At 46.4% G+C, this 17,510-nt stretch overlaps 1 protein-coding gene across 4 annotated transcripts in view; it reads left to right on the forward strand.

The window, feature by feature from the left end:
• Positions 1-9,901: 9,901 nt before the first annotated feature.
• The window catches only part of Mgat5 (alpha-1,6-mannosylglycoprotein 6-beta-N-acetylglucosaminyltransferase), a 281,462-nt gene continuing 273,853 nt past the window's right edge, over positions 9,902-17,510 (forward strand). For all 4 annotated transcript variants that reach the window (XM_029476546.2, XM_021156480.3, XM_029476555.2 and 1 more), the window contains exon 1: positions 9,902-10,348. The gene's annotated coding sequence lies outside the window, so the exon portion shown is untranslated. The remainder of the gene's footprint in view (positions 10,349-17,510) is intronic.

The raw sequence follows: 17,510 nt of genomic DNA on the forward strand, positions 1-17,510 counted from the left end.
TGGCCTCTTTCTTTTAGACAAAGCCAACCTAAGGGCTCAAACCAGCGTCTAAGAGTGAAGACGAGAGTCTAAGAGTGCAGCCACAGACTGAGAACAATGGAATATCACATTAGGTAACATTGGCTCCCAGGAACTGGCTCTCTCCTTCCATCACATGGGCCCCAGGATTGAACTCAGGTCCTCAGGCTTGGTGGCATGTACCCACACCCACCAAACTGTCTCTCCAGCCATAGATTTTGAGGTCATACTGCAGCTAATGGGCTAATGTCATAGTCACCATCTGAGTTAGAATAAAAACCAAATGTAATTCTTGTCTTTGTGTGTTTGGTCTTCAGAGCACACCCTGTTAATCAAGGGTAAAGCTTGCCTGGTCCAGATTCTTCAGTTGCAATGATGGGTTCTTTCTTTATGACCTCAAACATATCTAACAAATGGAACCCATGAGAGGATTGACATGAAGAGAGAAAAGGTGGTGTGATGGGAATCCATGGGCTTAGGAATTGGGTCAGTCGCTAGAAACAATCAACTCCGAAGTGTGTATGTTCATACATGTGCATGCACATACATAATTGTGTGTGTTCATATATGTTCATGTGTGTTTGTATGTTCTTGAGTGTTCATATATTTGTGTGCATGATTGTGTGTATGTGTTCACATATGTGAGTTTGTGTGCTTGTGTGTATGTGTGCATGAGTGTGTGTGTGTACACAGGTCAGAGGACGACTTCAGGAGTTGTTCTCTGAATGTCACTCACCTTTATTTTTTTTTTGGTTTTGCATAGGTTCTCTTTTGGCCTGGAACTTGCCCAAGAAGACTGGGCTGCCTGGCCAGAGAATACTAGGAATTCACATGTCTCTGTCTCCCCATGTTATAAGCACATACCATCTCACCTAGATTATTTTAAACACAAGTCTTGGGGATTGAACTCTGCTCTTCAAACTTGCAAGGCAAGCACTTTGCACACCATCCCTCCAGCTAGGATCTTGCTTTCAGACTGATCACCAGCATAGTGATATTATAGATCTGAGCTGTTTTCAGCCACTGTGTTTGTGTCTGTGGCAATTTGCTACTGCTGTGATAGACCACCATGGTAGGTTTGCTATCAGACAGGCGGCCAGGGAATAGGGAGATGGCTCAGCAGTTAAGAGCACTATTGCTGTTGCAGAGGATCAAGGGTTAGTTCCTAGGAGCTCCACTTCCAAAATACACAGTAATGACAATAAGCTCCAAATGGTAACAATACTGATTTAACCAGCGCAGACTGTATACACGTACTGAGACGTCATTGCCAATTGACTATATACACGGTAATGGTTACACGGGAATCATAAATTTTTAAATCCAGGCATGATGGCAGGCACCTATGTTCCCATAATCTCAGCCTTTGGGAGATAGATGTAGGCAAATCATAATTTCATAGTTATTCTCAGACAGATAAGGAGTTTGAGGTCATCCCAGGCTTTTTTTTTTTTTTTTTTTGGTTTTTTGAGACAAGGTTTCTCTGTGTAGCCCTGGCTGTCCTGGAACTCACTTTGTAGACCAGGCTGGCCTCGTGCTCAGAAATCTGCCTGCCTCTGCCTCCCGAGTGCTGGGATTAAAGGCGTGCACCACCACGCCTGGCTAACTGCCCGGCTTTAATATGTTTTTAAATTTTAATATGTTTGAATACGTGATAACTGGTTTCACTTTGACATTCTCATATGTGTAAATAATGTCTTTTATCAGAGTTATACTCATTTTTCTCAGTTCCTCCTCTCCCACTCCTGATGATTCTCTTCTCTCCAAAAAGTCCTGCTTCTGTTTTTATGTCTTTCTGCACACGCGCGCGTGTGTATGTATGTGTGTGTATGTGTGTGTGTGTGTGTGACGCAGCAAATTTGTTAAACTGCTTTGGCTCCCAGCGGGTTGCATGAGCTACACCTACTCAAGAGCTCTCTGGATTTGAGAATCAAAGACAGACAGACAGACAGACAGACAGGCACACACACACACACACACCAGTTAATTTTGATATACCTTGACTAGATCAATGGCTGGGAACCTCTAAACCTCCCCACAGCTAGTACACATCTCTCTCTGGTATTCCTAAGTTAATGTCTTTTAAAATCTATATTTTATCTCTGCTACCCCATTACCTTCTGGGAAGTCCCCCCATAGGACCACATTCTCTTTCCACCTACATTGCTGGATGATTTCTCTCCTGCAGCTCCTAAATCTGATCCTTTGCCCTGAGTCATGGAAATTCCTCTCCTTCTCCCCTCCCCTCCCCTCTCCTTCTCCCCTCCCCTCCCCTCTCCTTCTCCCCTCCCCTCCCCTCCCCTCCCCTCCCCTCCCCTCCCCTCCCCTCCCCTCCCCTCCCGTCCTCTCCCATCCTCTCCCTTCTTTGCCTCTTGTCCGGACAAGCTAAAAGTCCCACCTTTGTTTTTCTGCCCAGCCATTGGCTGTACAGCAATTCTTTATTATCAATCAAAGCCAGCTGGGGGCAGGGACCCTCAGGTCTGGAAGCACAGCTTTGGGAGCTGAATTTGAACCAATCCCCAACATGTGTGTATGTATGCACGTGTGTGTGTGTGTGGGGGGGCACAGTAGTTTCAGTAAAGCTATTCATAGCAGTGTGAGCAACTTACCAACAGTGTGTGTAGATCCTTAAGGAAGAGTGAGCCAAAATGATTATTTTAATCTTTTAAGGAGGTGACTGTTAAGAACCTTAGGTTGTTATACACTGTATAATACATTACCATAATGCGCCCCTTCCATAAATTTGTATGATTAGCAATAGCTCAAAATTAAAATCCATATTAAAACTCCAAGCAAAAAAGTAAATAAAAATAAAAATAAAAAGATGGAAATCATAAAAAAAATAAAAAAATTAAAAAAATAAAATTTTCCCTGTACCGGAAAAACAAAACAAAACAAACAAACAAAAAAACAAAACAAAACTCCAAGCAGCCCATCATCTTTTCTGGAGGAACCAGGAATCGTGCATCACAGGGATATAAACCAAAGGGAAGGAGACCACGTAAAGGTTTAGAGGAACTGGAGACCATGGAACAAAACGCCCAGCGGCAGTTCTGTAATCCAAAGGCTCAGCAGGGCGGGGTATTTCTTTTAAAATGTACTACTATAAATTATGGAACGTATTTAGATTCTCTTCCAAGTTTTCAAGAAGTAGCAGGTAAGAAGACAGGCTATTCTGAGATGTCTCCCTGTGGCTGGAAGAAAGATGCTTACAGTAACGCTATTTTGGGTGTTTTCTCCAGGATTACATTATCCTTTAGAAATGCTTTAGGCCACAGGTGTTAGGTTGGTGTGCTTTTCACTAATCAATAGTCCTGTGCCAAGTTTCAGTTTCTTTCCCTCATAGAACAAGGAGCCCTTATGCGCACTGTTCCTTACAAGGTCTCTTCAAATGTCTGGACCCTTTTCAGCTTTCTAGACTTGATCATCCACTTGGCTTTTCTTTTTTAGGTTTATGCCCTCCGGTTGCATAATAGCTGCCATGGCTTCATCTTTCAGACCTCAGTTCAAGGGTGTGGAGTCCAAAGGTACACGAAGGAAACAGAGGATCTTGGGATATGATTCCATGGTAGGGTACCTGTCTGGCACTCATTAGACCTAGGATGCCTGTTGCTGCTCTCTTACCACTACACAATTTCATCAAAAGGAAACAAAGGGTAGGGGATGCAGCTCAGCTGTAGAGCCCTTGCCTAGGTTCCATCCTTACCCCTACCAATAAAGACAATGGAAACAATGTATCTTGGGCTGGCTGGGACGGTGCACTCCTTTAATCCTAGCACACTGGAGGTAGGGGTAGGAGGATCTCTTGAGCTTAAGGCCAGCCTGGTCTACAGAGTGAGTTCCAGTACTCCGAGGGCTACACAGAGAAACCCTATCTCAAACAATGACGACAACAACAACAACAATGACACAAACAAAATTTCTTAGTAGACACGCCCTTAAATGTCATGTCCAAAACTGGGTCATGTGCTCCTCAATCCCAGTTTCCAGCTGTGTCATAAGAAAATGTGGTGCACTCGCTAAAGTCTTGCATTTCTTCCTCTTTGTGACACTGAAGTCTTTGTGACATCTCACTTTTATAAAAGGACTTAGCATCTACCATAAAAGCTCAGAGAACAGCTAGGGATGTAGTTCAGGTGGTAGAGAGCTTCCATCCTATGCTCCAATCCTGGTTTGATCCCTGACACATAAACCAGCACCTTGACACATTCTTGTAATTCCAGCACTTGGGAGGTGGAGACAGCAGGATCCAAAGTTCAAATCATCTTCAGCTACTTAAAGAGTTTAGTTTGAGAGCAGCCTGAGTTAACTGAGATCCTGTCAGGAAGGGAAGGAGAAAGGGAGGAGGGGGAGAGGGAGGGAGGGAGAAAAGAAAGGAGAAACAAAGAAAGATAGAAGCAAAGAGAAAGAAAGGAAGGAAGGAAGAGAGAGGGGGGAGGGAGGGAGGGAGGGAGGGAGAGAGGGAGGGAGGGAGGGAGGGAGGGGCGGAGGGAGAGAGGGAGGGAGGGAGGGAGGGGCGGAGGGAGAGAGGGAGGGAGGGAGAGAGAGAGAGAGAAAGGAAGGAGGTAGAGCCAGCTAGCAAGATGACCCAACTGGTAAAGGCACCTGCCAGCAAATCTGATGGCCTAAGCTTTGATGTCTGGAACCCATGTCTGACTCCACAAAACTGTTCTTTGACCTCCATAAGTGCTCGTTGGTATGCTCGTCCCCTCCCCCCAACACACACACACACACACACACACAGTAGGTCAGTGTAGAGTGCTCATTATTGTCTTCTTTTGGCCTGGAAAGCCAGGGAGTGACTGAGGTGTGTGACTCAATCGCATCACCTGTTATTCTAACTCTTCTTTCCTTCTGTTCCAACCAGCAGCCTTGTTTTGAAATAAAAGGGCAGATCTCCCATGAGCCCAGGTGACATAAGACAGCAACTCACAAGACCAACAATGGCCTTGTCTCTCATACATCTTAACCTTCAACTGCTAAACAAGTTATGTTGTTTATTTCCGTTTATTTCATTTGTTTGAGATGCCATAGATATCCATTTCATATGTAGCTTGACCCAGGACTTGGAGATCATTAGTATTTTTCTAACTGTTCAACTTTTTTACACTTACTTGGTTTTGTTTTGTGTGTGCGCGTGTGCCACCAAGCCTGTATGGAGGCCAAAGACAACTTGTGGTAGTTAGTTCTCTCCTCACTTGGGGACAGGCTGACTTCGGATTCAGTGATGGCTAGGAATCTTGGCAATAGTGCTTATGGGTTATTTACCTTGTCTAGATCTATAAAATGGCCACAGTAAGCTCTGTCCCATGAACTGGTATAACAATAAACATAATTAGGAAACAATGGACTTGACTATGCAGACAAAGCCTGCTTACTGTGTTCATAACTGAGTCTATGCGATTGAATTTAGGTCGGCAGGTTTGGCTGCAAGATCCATTTCCCACAGTCTCACTGGCCGAATTATTCCTTCTTGAAGCTGTTCAACTCCACACAGCTACCTTCATCCCATAGTCCTCATAGTCCTTAGTCTCTGCTTGGTTTCCCTAAAATTTTAAGCTAGATTAAATCAATTCATAATCTAATGGTTTTTTTATGGTGCTGGGGGTTGAACATAGAACCTTATATTTACTCTACCACCAAGCCATATCCCTGACCGTGAGTTTAATGAAGTTTAGCTACGGCAGGCCAAATGTTACATACAAAATCTTTAATTATGTTTTGATTTCCCTTTTGTTTCTAGGGACTGAACCCAGCACTTCATGCATGCTAGGAAAATGCTGTATCATTGAGCTATACTCCTGCCCCACAAAACCTTTCTACTGTTTCAATGCTCAGCTTTAATCAAACTAGATGACCCTTCCCTGTTTAAATCTGTTTCCCAAGAGCTTGTACCTCTTGATTCAAATGTCTATCATTCAGCTACTTAATTAAAAATAACTAGGACCTCTTTGGACTTATTTAAGGAGGTGAGGGATTTATTCAAAAGAAAGATGGGCATTGCCTCAGTGGCTTGCATCTTTAAACAGCTCCCAAAGCCATTGCACAAGCACTTGTAAGGTCCCACGGCCTCAGCATCCCATCACACACTAGCATGTGCACTTTAGGAAATGGGTATCACTGACTTGTCAAACACAGCCATCTACCTTTCCCAAGCACACAGTAGATAATCCCTTCAGGCAGGAAGGTGGCTCAAGCCCAAGCAGGAAAAAAGCATTGTTGTTGAGATAACAGTGGTAGGTATTTCACAGAGCCCTGGTCTAAGACAGAGGCAGATTTGACATTTTATGACCATTTTATGACATTTTTTGACCATTTTATGACATTTCAAGCATTGTTATTTGCTTGAAATGTCTATAGGCCAGTTTCAATAGTTTTATGTATACCACCTATACTTTAGGATCTCACAAGTTCTTTAGAGTAGTTTCTGTTCCACACTTCATCTCTTCTTGGTTTTCTAATATGGGTAACAGGGCATCAAAGATTCCAGGCCTCAGGGATAAGATGGTTTCAGATTCAGTAATGGCTAGGATCCTTAGCAACAGTGCTTCTGTGAGGGTGTGTCATTTACTTTTTCTAGATCTATAAAATGGACACAGTACGTTCTGTCCCATGAAATGTTACAATAAATAAAATTCACATAGAGAGGCTAGGAGACAATAGAATCGACTATGTGGACAAAGCCTGTTTACTGTGTTGATAACTGAGCAATTATCTACCATATGGTACCTGGAACAAATATACAGGCAGACATGGAACAATATAATTCAAAATGACTCGGCAACAGGCACTGGTAATGACACGGAAAAAAAAATCGGAAGACATCTGATACCCGTAGCACTCTGTTCTCTCAGAGTAACAACCACTGACCTCACTGAGGCAGCTGGGACTCCTAACAAGAGACCCTTGAGAGCAGGCCTTTTGACTGTTGAGGATCTCTCATAGAAAGAGTAGGTGAAGGGGGAGAGGTCACTGGACCCTCACTTGAGATTCCTATCACCCCCTTCTGAATCTTCCAACAGGATGTATTGATGTGTATATGTGTAGTGTGCCAACTGGTTTTTATCGTCAACTTGATGATACATCCTAAGAGTAGGGAACCTCAACTGAGGAATTGCCTGGACTGGGTTGGACGTTGTCACATACTTGAGAGATTGTCTTGATTAATGAATGATATGGGAAAGGCCAAACTCACAGCGGGGCAGCACCAACCCTGGGTAACATGGGCCTATGATCAAGCCAAAGAGCTAGGCAGCAAGCAGTGTTCCTCCATGGTCTTGAGTTCCTACCCTGACTTCCCTTGGTAATAGTTTGCAACCTGGAAGTATAAGCCAAATGAGCTCTTTCCTACAAAGCTGTATTTGGTCATGGCATTAGTCATAGCAATAAGAGGAAACTAGAATTCTGCCCCAATTGCACAGGGCCCTGTGGTCTTGGGAGACACCAGGGTGTGTATATAGATTAGAGAAGATTCACCGAAGGGTTTGTATACGCAGACTAGATAACTTCGAGGAAGTCACCATCCAGGCTGGGGTGTGGCTGATTTGAGATCAACTTTTCTTATTGGTTCTGGGGATGAACTAGCCACCACTAGTTCATTCTGCCACCACTGTCCTCTTTGCAAGGAAGAGTCCCTTTTGCAATTATTCAGATAGTATATTCAGTCCCTCGGTATGCACATGTTCCTGTGGAGGTCAGAGGTCAACCTTAGGTGTTATTTCATAGATACTCACCTTATTTACTGAGGCAGGATCACTTGCTTTTACCTGGTACCCTCCAATTTGGCTATGCTCGCTGGCCAGCAAGCTACAGGGATCCATCTGTCTCCTCGGCCCCCTCGGTGCTGGGATTACAAGCATGCTCCACAAAGCCTGGTTCTTTACATATGGGTTCTAGGGATGAAATTCAGGTCTTCCTGGTCACAGAAGCAAGCACTCTACTGACTGAAGCATCTCCCCAGCTCCAGGAAATTAATGCTTTTACTCTATCGAAAGAACAATTGAAGTAATATTAATTTCTCCCTAAGAACATGCAATACATTTATGTAAATGAAAAGAATAGATAAGAGAGATTATGCATATGTGTACACATGAATTTACTATTTTATTTATATCATATTTTATTTCTTTATATATGTATGTGCTTTGGGTTAAAGAATCTGAAATAACTATATAGAATATCCTCTATAAAGTTTAAGTGATGAATGTCTTTCAGACAACCAGGTTGGTATGGTTAGGAACGGTCTGGTCCATGGGACTTGGCTTTCTAAAGAATCTATTATGATTAGAATCTATACCCAGCACAGAAAGTCCTGGCCACCAGATGTCACCATTTTTCTTGAGACACTTTTTTTGGCTTGCAAGGAAGAATGCCTCAGAATATTCCTGGGGTTTCCAGAAAAGCTCGTCCTGTGCACCCTAATTTCCTGTGTCCTTGAACCCCACTTGGACTGTCTCTGACACCTGGAAGCTCTTCTGATCCAGAAGTAGCCCAGCCTCTTCCTCCAGGTTAAAGAAGGGCTGGTTTCATTTGTGTACATTCCCAGGGTGCTCCAAGCAGGAGACAACACCACAGGTGTGTTCTCTGAAGGACCTGGGTGTCAAGAGCTCTTACTCACTGGCTGTGTGGCTGAGAGAGCTACCTCACAAAACTCAGAAGAGGAACTAAATTGTTTCTAGAGTTTAAAAAAAAAATCCAAAATTCTATAATCCCCAGGTTTAAAATAATTCTGCTGGAGATGTGGAGGAGGGCAAGTTAGGGTGAAATTAGTCCAAGAATGGAGCTGTGAAACAAGGTTGAAGAAATTTTGCAGGATAAACCCTTCTACTGTAACTGGATATAGCGATGGCTCACAGGAGCAGAACTTCCTGTCATTTACATCCCGGGTAATCCATCAGTCCACCCTCCTTCCATTCCAGACAACACTTAACTGGGATCTATAATGCTCCGTGATGTAAATGCACGGCCAGCTCCCTGGAGGGTGGCTGATTGAATATTGCATGCTAGTCAGTGTTTCATTGTGGTGCCCTCAGGGCAGGAGATGTGTTTTAGTTCTGTTTGAATTTACAAGAGTACGGTGTTAAGCTGTCCAGGCTGCTCATAAAACGCAGACTGAGCAGAGAAAAAGACGCACGTTAGAAAAATTGTGTGCCTACTGTGTACCAGTCACTGCCAAACCCTTTACAAATATTTCATTCCATCTTCACAATAATGTCATGGAGCAGCCGTTATTGCCCTCATTAATAGAGCCACTAAGAGGAGCGGGATAAATGGCTTGCTCAGGGTCACCAAAGCCAAGGGTGTGATGCTTGTAATTCCTGTATTCAGGAGATGGAGGCAAGAAGATCCAGAGTTCGAGGGTATGCTCTGTTAAAAGCATCGAGGCCAGTCTGGGTTAGGTAAGACTGCACACACACACACACACACACACACACACACCATCACAAAATAAACAAATACAAATCTGTTCAGTTAAAAAAAAAAGACACGGGACAGAAATTCCTACTGTTTTTGCCAATCTACTCTATAAAGTATAAAATGGAGCTCAGGGCGTTTGTTAAAAGTTGGCAAGACCCCCTAAATAGTTGAGCCCGCCATCTCCTCCCCACTGGCTTCACTCCTGGAAGGTCCCTGTCCTGAGGAGGCCCAGAGACCATCACTCTGGAGAATGCACTGTATGTAACAGTAATTGTACCCTGCCCCTGACCTTGCTAGAGTATTATTTACTCAGCTCTCTCGGTCTAGCTCTCTGCCTGTTTCTCCTTGGGCTGAGGAATGGAGCGGCTTCAAGTCCTCTTGTACAGGGTCTAGAGTTTGCAGACGATCCCCGAGAAGCCGAGGCGTTCCGAATTGGCTGAGCGCTCTGCCGGGGTGGGCGGGGAATTTGCCGAACGTCCGTGGCCCGGAATCCCTTTGCCTTGGAGAGCGGCGCGAGCCTAGAAGCTGAGAGAAGTTGGGTAGGTCGATCCGGGAAGGGTAGCAGAAACCTCGAAAAGATCTCCTAACCATTCTGTCCTGATCGTTTGGACTCAGGAGGAACGTCCCTGCTTGCGTCTAGGGGCGGAAGGTGGACGCGCTGCGCACGGCCCCGCCAGGGCTGGTAGTTTTCAGACCGTCCCTGCCGAGGCCCGCTCGCTCGGCAGCCCTGCGGCTCCCGCGGTGGCGGCGGCGGCCCCAGGCTCGATCTAGCCCAGGTAGCCGCATCTCAGTCTCAGGGGGCGCTCTGACCCCGCTCCTGGCTGTGCCTGGGACCTCTGTTCCCTGGAGCAAGGCTGCTGGAGAGTGACCCCGACTGCTACTGATGGTGCTTCTGCTGCTCCTCTACTAGCAGGTAAGAGCTGCTGCAGGGTCGAGCGATCGATTCAGAAGCTCGCCATCCCCCTTCGGGGAGATGCACGGACTGTGGATCGCGGGGGGACGCGTGGGGGATGTTAGGGGAGATGAGGCAGCCCTTATCCGGCCCAACGCTGACACCGGGGGCTGCGTGGGTGGATGTTCTGGCCGTGTTTGATTTGGGACGGGGGTGGGAACCCCAGAGTCCAACCGAGGGACCCGCTTGGAGGGTCCACCACCTGCTCAGAGGCATCCCCTCTCATGGGACCCCGAAGATCTTCCCTAGCCTCTGAGGCTTTTAGGCTTCCAAGGAACTGTCCAGAAGGGGCTCGGGTGGTGTGGGCTGGAGGCGAGAAGCTGAGATTGGCATTTTGGACACTGGGACCGCGATGAAACCAGAAACCAGGATGCCAGCGTGGGCCGGGCTAGGGTCCTGGGGATCCGAGAGCTCAGCGTGAGATGTGCCTTGAGCCAGTTGGAAGGAAGAATGAAGGAGTTGGGACCACAGGTCCCTGGGGAGAAGGGATATAAAGATCCAAAGCTCCAGGCTGAAAGGTCAAGAAGACCCTTTGTAACCTAGATAGCCTTAGGGACCGCCAGCCCCAGCCGCGATCCTGCCGGCGTGCACCCACGACTGGGAGATGGCAGAGGCTGCGGGATGTAAGGGCGACACCCGCGTACACACTCCCCTAGAGCATGCTCAGTGCGGTCCTGGGAACTTCCTGCCGAGTCGCCAGGCCAGCCTCTTTGGTCCCCTTTGGGGCCTTAGCTCGCTAAATTGGGGGTAGGGGGTGTGCGAGTGGGGAATCTCTGTACCCTCTTGTTCACCCTTTCTCGTCCCTCGGCCTCTGCCTGGCCTGTGACAGGCACCAGGGTTCTGCTTTCCAGACCCACTCTGGCCTTTGGAGACGGGGGCGTGGATGTCATACCCTTGCTCCCTCCGGGTGGAAGACCAGAGGCCTGGTGACGCGTCGGTCTGCCAGGTGGACCCACTCTCAGGGAACGCAGGGCGCTCAGTCGCGCGCATTTACTCTGTGCTGGGAGCAGGTTGGGTGGAAGGGGGTGTGTGAGCCCGACAACATTCGCGCGCTCCCAGTCTAAGTCACACACAAAGCCACCGCAGGGAAGAGGGAAGGGGTGGCGCTTGTATTTTTTTGTTCAGTGGCTTTTGGAGCACTCTTGAGCTGTGTGTGTGTGTGTGTGTGTGTGTGTGTGTGTGTGTAAGTGTAAGACCCAGAGGATGCCTTCTGATTTGCTGAGGTTGCCTGGTCTGGATCTAGAGCTCAGTAATTCCTGGCAGTAGTTTCCAGGCCTCTGCTTGGTGTTTGAATCTGGTCCTGGGTGCCTCTGGGGCTGTGAAGTTGGGAAGCAGCAAACCGAGGTTTGTGTGGGTTTTCCCGTGTAATGGCAAAGTCACATCTGTAACTACACTTGGATATAAGGTTAGATCAAATTAGAATCTACTGAGTTCTAAGTGGAAAGCAAGTTCGTTAACTGACCTATCTCTAGTTTGTTGTCAAGACCGGTGGGATCTTCCACCCTGGACTTGTGGGAGACCCTTTGTCACTGAAACAGCTCTATCTCAGTCAAGAAAGTCAAACCATCTCATACCTGTCTTCTATGAATTTTCCCACCCTCCCTTAGTTCCTCTAAATCATTTTGTGGCTGTCACATTTGTGGCTCAGTGCTGAGATGGGAAGGCTTAAGTCTGATTCTGTTAGGATCAGAACAAAGCTCTCCCCTTTAGAGGACATTTTAGTTTTTCTTCTGTTTACAATTTAATGTCCATATGATAAACTTACTTGATATAGAGCTCTGGAAATAGCGAGAAGGGGTGAATGGGGCTATAGTGACCTGAGTACCCTTTTTAGGGACAGAGAAAAGGAGGAAGTGTCTGTCCCCAGCAACTGCCTGTGGCCCAGTTGAATGTCTGGGCAAAAGGCTTGAGTCATGTCTTTCCTGTGTCTCTCTCCTTCTGCCTGCCTTCCTAGTATGGGACATTTGAGACTAGAGTTAGTGGGATAAGAGTCTACAGGGGCTTGGAGCTTTGTAACTATCAGAATGTGTGTGTGTGTGTGTGTGTGTCCATGCATGTGGAGGTCAGAGAACAACCTCAGCTGTCATTCCTCAGATTCTGTGTATCATGAGTTTTTGAAACAGGGTCTCTCACTGGTCTGGTACTAGGTGGGTAGATTGATCTGACTGGTCTGTGAGCTTCAGGGGTCCATCTGTCTCCACCTCCATAGCGCTGAGATTATAACTCTATGTCATTGTGCCTTGCTTTTTTTAAAAAATATAAAATGTGTGTGTGTGTGTGTGTGTTCGTGTGTATGTGTCAGTGTGTGTGTCCGTGTGTGTTTGTGTGTGTGTGTGTGTACATATAAGTAGGACAGCCTCAAGCATCAGTCCTTGCCTTCAATCTTGTCTGAGACAAGACAAGCTCTTGTTTCTGAGGTGCTTGTTAGCCAAGACCTAGCTGAGTTCTGAAGCTCCTGTCTCTGTCCCTCATCTTTCCACAGGAGTGCTAGGATTATAGACACTGGTGTCCAGCTTTATATGGGTGATGGAGATTGAAACTTGGGTCTTTATGCTTGTCTAGCCGGTGATTTAACCATTGAACTATCTACCTGTACCTGCCTGGCTTCTTAGGAATGTATGTTCCAGTGGTCAAGCTCAGGTCTTAATGCTTGCAAATGTTTTCCTCAATGAGGCCTCTCCTCAGTTTCCCCCATCAGGTGGATTTAAGTAACCTGAGATGGCAGGAGCATTGGTCCTTTCTCTGAGTGTGGTTGTCTCTGTGAGCTCCAGTGGCTGTCACAGCAGAGCTCGCTGGGCCTTTGGATCTTCTCCTGAGCTGCATACACATTTCCAGTGCTTTGTGTGTAGAAGTGTGAACACTGTGCTCATTATATAGTCACACATCCAAATGCATTTTTATACAGAACATGTGCATATGGATGCGCATCCGCAGTGTTCCCAGAGAGGAGCTGGAAGGGACCCCAAGAGATGAGAGCAAGTCAGACTTCCTTTCTTCCCATTCGGCTTCCCTGGTTTCAAAAGAACCCACCAGCCATGTGCTCGGCGGGTCTCCTAAGCATGGAAATGTCACAGTCGTCTGTGATCATAGTTGAGAAGCTTGTCCCAGAAGAGTAGCTGTTCACTATTTCCTTATGTAATTTTGCCATTTCCTCCCCCTTTCTCTTCTCCTTCCCCCTTCCCCTTCTCCCATCCCCCCTCTCCATTTCGTTTGTGTGTATGTGTGTGTGTGTGAGAGAGAGAGAGAGAGAAAGAGAGAGAGACAGACAGACTGACAGACTTAGACACAGAGACAAATGGACAGACAGACAGAGGTGTCTGTGTAGAGGTCAGAAGACAACCTCGGGTGCTGTTCTTCAGGCACCATCCACTTCCTGATTTTATGACTCTCTTACTAGCCTGGAGCCCAATAAGTAGTTTAGGCTGGCCTAGCCAGCGAGCCTTGGGATCTATCCGATTCTTTCTCCCTAGTGCTGGGATTACAAGTGTACACTGTAGTATCATTGTCTCTTTTAACCTGTGTCCTGGAGGCCAAATGTAGGTCACCATGCTTGCATGGGAAATACATCATGATTTGCAGGGGGGGGGGGTGTCTGTGTCACCTCAGAGTCCCATCAGTGGAAGGGGGTAGTTGGTATTTCAGAGATGTCCATAACGTCACTAAGGGCAGTCATCAGGAAAATTTGGTACTCTCTGTCACCATTCTGCATCCTCACAGGCAGCCTCGCTCCCGAGAGACTTAAAGAGCACTGGGGCTGGAGTTATTTCTTACAGCTTGTCCTGGGTGGGGGATGTGGCTGGTCATCAGAGGGACAGGCAAACCTGTGCTGTTAGCCTTGTCTCAGGGGTTGCTATAATGACCATAAGGTTTAGGAAAGGAATTTCTGGTGCTGGGGGAGCAATGTAATGAGCAGCCTTGATGGAAGTGTATAAATGTCAGAATCCAGGCATTAGAAGTGGGAAGAACTCGTTTTTAGAGGGAGAGTGGAATTAGCCATCTGGGTGACAGTTCAGAGGTTTGAGTGGGAGACAAATGTGTGGAACCTGTCAGTGCAGGTTTTACCAGACGACTGCTTTTAGAGTTAATGACTGCTTTGAAGTAGAGTTACTCGGAATAGCCAGAAGAGAGGGCTAAACTCTTAAATTTCTATTTTTGAATAGAGTAAGGATCTGCCCATCCTTTGAAGTTTTGTATAGTTTTGGTTTTCTTGGTCTTATGTAGCCCAGGCTGGCCTGAAGCTCACTGTGTGGTCTAGATGAGAGCTGAGTTCCTGATTTTTATGCCTCCGTATCCCAAGTGTTAGAAATATAGGAATGGGTTTACACTACATTAGGGTTATAAAATGCCTAATCTAGGTCATATCTCTACACTGTTTAATATCATTGTATTCATGTTGATAACCGACCTTTCTCTCTCTCTCTCTCCCCCCACCCCCGCTATCTTCCGGCCCCCCCTCCATACCTCTCTCTCTCTCTCTGTCAGTGTATGTGTGTGGTGTGCGTGGTATGGTGCATGTGTGTTTGTGTGTTTTTGTGTGTGATGTATATGTCTGTGTGTCTGATTGTGTGTAGTATGTGTCTATGTGTGTGTGTCTATGTATGTGTGTGGTGTGTGTGGTATGTATATGTGTGTGCTGTATGTGTGTTTGCATATTTGTGTGTGTGTGTGTGATGTATATGTCTGTGTGTGTGTGGGGGGGTGTATGCGTATGTATGTTTGTGTGTTCTTGTGTGTGTGTGTCCCACTAGAGGCCCCGGGGTTGTTGTCAGTCAAGTGTCTTCCTCAGTTATTCCACACCTTATTTCTGAGACCATCTTTTATTGAACCTGGAGTTCACTGACTGAGCCACGCTGGTTTACCTGTAACTCACATCCCTGTTGCTGTGCACCAGTGGACCTGGCCTTTCATGGGTGCTGGGGATCTGAACTCAGCTCTCATGCCTGTGCAGTAGACAGTCTATTGAGTCATCCCCAATAGGATTAGCATGTATCTAGCATCTTCTGTGAGCCATGGCCAGACCTGATGCTGGGGATGAAGATGCTACTCCTCTGCATGACCTTCTCACAGGTAGTACAGCTGACCGCTTACAGTGCGGATGCGAACCAATAGTTCTTGGAAAGCTGCCAAGACAAGGTCCCAGGAGCCTTGGCATTGTGACCGTGTCCTCAGCCAGGAGAGTGAGGAGTTCTGCTGTGTGTTTGGACATTTAAGCTGCTTGCCTTTCTTTCTTTCTTTCTTTCTTTCTTTCTTTCTTTCTTTCTTTCTTTCTTTCTTTCCTTCTTTTTTCTTTTTAAAGTCAATTCCAGTTTAATTTTTTTAGTCCCTGACTTGGTCCTAAGAAGGCTGTATGCGCTGGGGAGGGTTCATAGGAATTGTTTAATTTCTTAAGAACCTCACAGCACCTTTGTCTAGGTTACAAACTTATGGAGTGAAAACAGTGCCTTCCTTCTGGAACTCTGTAGTCCTCAAAATCTATGTAGTCCCCAAAATCTAGGCAGGCAAAGGCAATCAGGGCAATAAGCCATTTCATCTTGTGTCTGTGTGTGCACATTTACATTTGTCCTGGAACCTGTGCATATGTGGAGGTCAGCAGTCCATGTCAGATGTCTTCTTCAATTGCTCTGCAGTTTTTTGTTTTTTGTTGTTTGGGGTGTTTTTGGTTTTGTTTTTGTTTTGAGACAGGGTATCTTACTGATCATCTACACTGGCTGGCCAGCAGGCCCCAGGGTTCCTTCTGCCTCTGCCTCCCTGGCCCTGGGATTACAGATATGGGTTTCTGGGATTGGCATTTTATGTACTTGCCAACAATTCAAACTCAGGTCTTCGTGTTTTTGTGGCCGACACTTAGGAATTGAGCCATCCCTCCCTGCCTCTTAATCCCTGGGTTTGATGGGTATAGTTACCCTTGTGAACCGGTACTGTCTGTCGCTTTCAATGCCAGGACCGTATTAATGCCTCCTGGATGTCACTGGAGTGGCTACTTACAGGACTGCTAGAGTCTTTTTGTTCTGCTGCCCGTGAGCTCGGGAAAGAGATATGCTCCCACCTGCCTGATTACTAGAGAGAGTTGCTTTACCTGAGCTGTGGGTGGGGCCCATGTTTGTAATCCCAACATTTAGCAGTTACAGGTAGGGAGATTATTGCAAGTCCAAGGCCACCCTGGTCTACACAGCTAGTTAGCTAGTTTGACAGCAGCTAGGGCTATACTGCAAGCTTCTGACTCAATGTTCTAAGGCACTTTTGCATACGAGCAAAAGTTCTCTTGTGCGCCCCGACTCCCCTCACCTCCAATCATTTCTCACCGGTATCAAGCATGTGGCCTATAATGGCTAAGAATATGGCCCAACACAAACCGTTGACTTACTTGGAACTTTTTTTTTTTTTTGTAAATTCAGTTGCCTGACTTTGTAGATGACAACACCATGTTTTGATGTCAGAAGATTGAACATGTCTTCTGGCAAAGCATCTGCCTGGCATACATGTGGCCTAGAGTCTAATTTTTAGCACTGCAGAAAAAGAAAAGTGTTATTACCCCCTCTTCCAACACCCCATCCCGACTCGTGTGTGTGTGTGTGTGTGTGTGTGTGTGTGTGTGAGAGAGAGAGAGAGAGACAGAGACAGAGACAGAGACAGAGACAGAGACAGAGGCACCTGAGCTCCTTAGTTGTAGTTGTGCACACATAGTGAGTGCATGCAGGCCCTGCCGTGCTGTGCTGGTCTAAAATACCTTTTGTGTGGTCTGCCCATTTGGTTCAGTCAATAAAGGTATCTGTTGCTAGACCTGATAACCTGAGTTCAATCCCTGGGCTCCACATAGTGGAGAGAGAAGAATGGTTTGGGTGATTGTCACAGAGATTGTGTGTCTTTGTGGATAGTGTCAGGGATGAATGTGAAGGGTAACAGGGGTCATGGGATCATCAGCTGGGGCTGGGCTCAGTGGACAGAGTGCTCACCTCCATGCAGGAAGCCTTGGGTTCATTTCCTAGCACTGCATAATAACTGGACATGGTGGTGCACACCTTTGATCTCAATGCTCACCTCAGAAGGTGGAGGAGTGAGAATCTCATCTACGTAGTGTGGTTAGGGACAGCCTGAGCAATGTGAGGCCACGTTTCAGAAAAAC

This window comes from Mus caroli, unplaced genomic scaffold (genome assembly GCF_978045245.1).
Source record: "Mus caroli unplaced genomic scaffold, Mus_caroli_1 scaffold_1, whole genome shotgun sequence".
Taxonomy (NCBI): domain Eukaryota; kingdom Metazoa; phylum Chordata; class Mammalia; order Rodentia; family Muridae; genus Mus; species Mus caroli.